Genomic DNA, 5396 nt, shown 5'->3' with positions numbered 1-5396 from the left:
GTGAATAATTGTCTCACATGGCACACCTTGTCACATCAAAATGAAATGAGTGCTATTGTTGTGTGATTTCACCTGAAATTGCGGCAATGACAACCCGTGAATCATTGTGGGAAGCACATAATAACGTATCCACTACTTTTACGGCGTTATTGAGATGAGGCATTAGTATTACGGGTGCAGTAGATCTTTTGGCCATCGTCCTCGTGTGGTGTGTTAGTATGTGCATAATGTCTCGGCCACTTAATTATCCGGCCATCTTCAAATGTTACTGGGTTCTCATGGGATGTGTTTGGTGTTCGGATTGCAGCCCGGTACGCGTCATACCTCAGTTTTTATCCTTGGAATGGCTGGGATTCGGAACGGGGTTTTCTAATAACAAGTCGATCATTTTACCACTGAACTAACCAGAAAGGGCAGTCTTGCCTTGTTGGAGCTTCCTCGTATTCATCCCAATGGGCATTTGTAGATTTTGTTCGCAGAATTGGCAGCCATATCGTGATGATGATAGGTTTGGTTTACTGACGAATCTATTTGTCAATGTCACAGCCTGCTAGACCTGCGTAAGTTTCCAGTGTTGCTGTCTGTCGGTGATGGTAAGCTCACCGTATGCTGATCGGTGGTCGCGATAGGTTCATGCATGCTCCACCACAGCGGGCTTCCGCTCATCCCCGATGGCTACTTTTCTGTTCTCTGTCAGTCTTGCCGACAACGGGCGAATTGTTTCTCCTTAAGCTGACCTACCATAACTGCATGGAACGTTTTATCCGCAGTTCTTCGTACCTTGCTTAGGTTTCGGTTGTACACACCTTGTCATATATTGCTTCGTTCGTTTATTTTGGAACACGCACTTATATCTTGCAGACTTTTATCCGACTCTGTAATCAACGCCGCATGAAAAGGCAACAGAATGTATTTTTAAACTGACATGTTGTACATGCGTCAAACAGAGTAATGTGCGAATCACTTGCTATCAAAATGCATGTTATATACAGGTTATATAAATGTTATAACACGGGCTGTGTTCCAAGTTGTCGTCACCTGTTTTGCGGGCATTGCCGTGCATGCTCAGCAACGCGGCATTGTTAAATCGGTTTGTTTCAGCACACGCGCGCACTATTGTATCTTCATTCGACACGTCAAATATCACGTCCTTATCTTAAGATGTTCTTAAAGCAAGTTCTCGCTCTTGAAGGTTTGTGAATGGCACAGAGAGGTGTTCAATATGGCTCTTTTAGTTAAATCCCCATATGAATGTGGAACACCCTTTTAAGCACCGATACACACATGATTATACATGGGTTTCCTTATTCATGGGAGACGAGTTCTGAAAATGATTGGGGGGGGACAGATTTGCGGAAGTCGTCATGAGGGAACACAGTCAAAATCTTCTCGGATTTCGTGCCTAATGCTCTGATATCAGTTTTATATATATATATATATATATATATATATATATATATATATAATATATATATATGTGTGTGTGTGTGTGTGTGTGTGTGTGTGTGTGTGTGTGTGTGTGTGTGTGTGTGTGTGTGTGTGTGTGTGTGTGTGTGTGTGTGTGTGTGTGTTTGTAAATGTATCTGTATATAACACCCGCCATACCAATGTCATGCGCAGTGCAGGTTGATTTTGTAACAGCGTTGCTACTTGAGATGACCTTTCAGTTTTACATGATACTTACGTTCGCATGTCCGGTGCCCAATAAGCGTACCAGCGCAGGGACGAGCCAGCCAGAGTCTTGGTAATTGGGGGGTTGGGGATGGGTGGGACACAGGGTTGACCAAGCTCTCGCCATGAGAAAAGGCTACAACCCAAAACAAGAAGTCATCGGCTACGGACCACTTCATTTCGAACAGAGCCCTACCCTTTTTAAAAAGCAGAAGTCACCAAAAGATACAATGCTGTTTGTATTTTTAAGTCAATAAACTGAAAACAATACACCGGTGCCATTCACTTCACAATGCTTCAGCGAACTCTTTCCAAGCCGGTGACACTCAGTGGCTGTACCTACAGGACTTTACAGGGACAGGGTTGTGTAGAGACATCGCAAACGTAGATCTTATTTTAAATAAAGTCGTATATTTGCGGTCAAATAAACCTGTTTTGGTCTCAGAATGCTCGACTTTGTTCAGGATCAACTAGGGCAAGAATTGCATAATCTGGTTTTGGCCATGCGCTCTCGCAAGCCTGACATAAACAAACACCACTGGTGCCCAGCGTCGCAGTCTCCAGAGGCCATGCCGCGTCGGTCCCGTATCTAACACTGAGCGGTGGCCAACGGGCAGACGACGAAAGCGCAACATTTCTGAAGGAAGTGCCTTTGAACGCTTTATGATGTCAATTGGAGCGTTTGGAGGATGTTTCAGGAGTCTATTTCACCTGTGCAATTGCTAGATTTATGACATAGACGGATAAGCATTCATTCAGCGAACCGTTTCAAGGTTTTTATGGTAGAAGTGAACAACCAAAGGCAGAATCTCTATTTTCGTGCTGCTGTCGCTGTATGTGTCATCCGAGGATAAGCTCGAATTCATTCAAGTGGGATATACGCCGCAGTTCAATTTGTGAACAGTACGGATTGGTTTAAAGACTTTCGGCAGCATTCTTTCACGATGGCTGTTCTCGGGCGCCAGGCGCTCGCCACCCGGTGTTGGCCGCAACAGCCGATGCCGTCCTGGTCTCATGAAAGCTGCAACCCCGGCCATTGGTGTTCTTGCTCTTAAGGTTGTGAGCATAGAGGCCCAAAACTGTTTTGCAATGAGTTTCACACTGCTTATTCTAAACAAGGATGAACACCTCGTTTGCGTTTTTTTCCATTTTGGCTTCATTGTAATCCACCCTTTGAACATTAAGGAAACTGCTTTCCTTTAGCGGCAAGGACCCAATGGGTACCATAAGGGGTACATTATATTTTCGGTCAGGGGTTTCAGGGTCATTTGGTTGCAGTGGGGTTGCCTGCTGGCTATCATGCCGGTGGCGCAGGACTGGGATCCCCCGGCCAAAACAGACACCCTGACAGGGATACATCATACATTGGTCGCCTACCTGATGCCGGGGGCCTCCTGATCCGGCCATATTTTCCCAAGTGGACGCAAAGGCCCTCATTTATGCAAAAAAGTTATAGGTGTTCCATAATTGGCATAGAGACTACAGTTCGGCATAACGGGTCCGTGGCTGGAATAGGATCAAAAGCCTTCCATTCGGTACCGGGGCCCCGCCTTCCATTATCGCGCCGTGCACTCACATCGTCAACTTTCATCTCTACTTTCACTGTCAGGGGGCTTCGGCCAACGCACGAGGCCGCTGGCTTTCGGGTCGCGTCCCTGTCTGAACACTGTCCCAGGCCCACTCTGAGCTCCTTGTCAATAACGAACCCTTGTTAGGCAACGTGGTCCCTTGGCTGACACAAGACTGAATGGTCCCGACCAATGAAAATCACGAATCTCCGCTCTGTCTTTGTTTGTAAATGGACCCCAAGTCCCACACATGAGCTTGGAGCATAATCTGGTGACGAATCTTTGGCGTGTCACGACCGTTAAGATTCTACCATACTAGTGAGTCTTGCAACATACGATTGGGGCCGAGCGAGAAAAACTAACGCGCAAACACTAAAACAGGACATTTCACGATTTTTGTTTGCTTTATGTCAGTCCCGATGGCTCAGCTGGCTAGGGTGCCGGCCTCCCGATTCATCCACCATAGGGGGGGGGGGGGGGGGGAGGCGCTCGCTCGCTATTTGCCCTTGACAGGCATGACTTGCAGCCAGTGACGGCTGCCGCGAAAAAGGTCAGATGACGTCAGAGATCAGGACGAACTGTGCCGAACATTGCGGCAGGGAACGCTTTTGCCACCAAATTCTGTCGTTGATCTGGAATTGCGAGATCGGATGGTAGGGGTCAGACCACACACAACAAGCACTGCTTAGCGTGAGCTCTGATCCCAGAAATTTATGCGTTCAAAAGTTGCTGACCAAATTATAGAAATATAAAAAATGAGTCTTATTCCCCGACGAAAGATGGCGTCGTTGCGCATCATTATAATCTTGTTCGTCGTCGATCGTCGAAACCAGGTTTCGGATGTTATGTGGCTTCAGACGTTGTTGGACGTATACGACTTCGGGAGCAGAGTGTAAGTTGATTTGCGTGACTAGTAATGTCTGCTATGGAAATCCCCGCTGATTGCCGCCTGGCGTCTTGCGGCTGCACCGATCCCATTAGGCATGTTCCACACGGTTTGTGTTGGTGGCTATGGTCGGACGATTACCGCTATCGGCTAGGGGCTGGTGTCGTTCGTCAGATTTTACAACTGTTTTCGAAGATGCACGTGAAATTTCATCGAATATTCATGAATATTTCAAGGTCTTCTCCAAGTGTAGGCCGCTAAAAATTCATAACATGTTGTTTCTATTTTCCGATAAGATGTACCAAAACAACGCAACTTGCTGCGGTCTACATGCTTGAACATCGCTGAATGATGCTAAAGCACTTCCATAAAAGCACAAACTAGATCATAGTCAGCGGCGTACAGGAAAAAAAAGGAAAAACTGAAGTAAACGGAACGAACGGAGTGCTTTAAAGTGTGACTAGCTCAGTAAGGGGCACTAAACTGGACTTGATGTCGTACATTTCAGTTTTCTTTTTTTACCCGTGAAGCTATCATTAAAAGCCGTCTCTAAATGTTGTGTAATTTCGAGCTTCTTTTTGTCATTTCCCACATGAGCTTGGGTTCCAGAAGGTTGGGAGGGGGACCAAACTCGCCGTTGGAAGGCCAGATTAAACATTGGGGGAGGCCAGTGACCCACCCAAAAATATACAAATCGACATCCGTGTCCTTATTAATGGCTCTGGATTCGGGAGTGCACTCGGTGACAAGCACTTCTTGCTGATTGGACTCTTTGAGGATCCAGCCCAAGATCTAGCATGGAATTAACCCAACTGATCAGGTTTCATTACGCCAGAAGGTCTTGTTTACCAAGCCATACGGCGTTTGTCAATTTACCTAAATATTATGTCTTGCGTAGGAAAGTACAGACCACAGTGCCTGACCATTGCTTAAATTTGAAACGAAAGGCAAATGGTAGGTACGAACGACATGTTTTGCTACCAGTATTCATTTATATAGATGCGTCTCTGTCAAAATACGTCCCCGGAGCAAACAAATTGTGTTGAAAAGTTAAGTGCACTGAATTGCACTGTTAAGCGCTTCGAAGGCTTTGACTTTGCTCCAGAAATCGAGCCATTCAAGACGTTTCCATCAAATGTTTAAAAGTCAGCGACTTCTTAAAACCAGTGTTCCACATTTATATGGGGTTTTGAACTGAAACAGCCATTTTGAAGACCTTTCCATGCTTTTCACAACCCTGCCCGTGTTAAGACCTAAACCCCTTTAGTTTC

The sequence above is a fragment of the Pollicipes pollicipes genome, unplaced genomic scaffold (genome assembly GCF_011947565.3).
Source record: "Pollicipes pollicipes isolate AB1234 unplaced genomic scaffold, Ppol_2.1 Scaffold_7231;HRSCAF=8579_pilon_pilon_pilon, whole genome shotgun sequence".
In the NCBI taxonomy this organism is placed as follows: domain Eukaryota; kingdom Metazoa; phylum Arthropoda; class Thecostraca; order Pollicipedomorpha; family Pollicipedidae; genus Pollicipes; species Pollicipes pollicipes.
The sequence above is the reverse complement of the archived record's forward strand: the minus strand, read 5'-3'. Positions refer to the sequence as shown.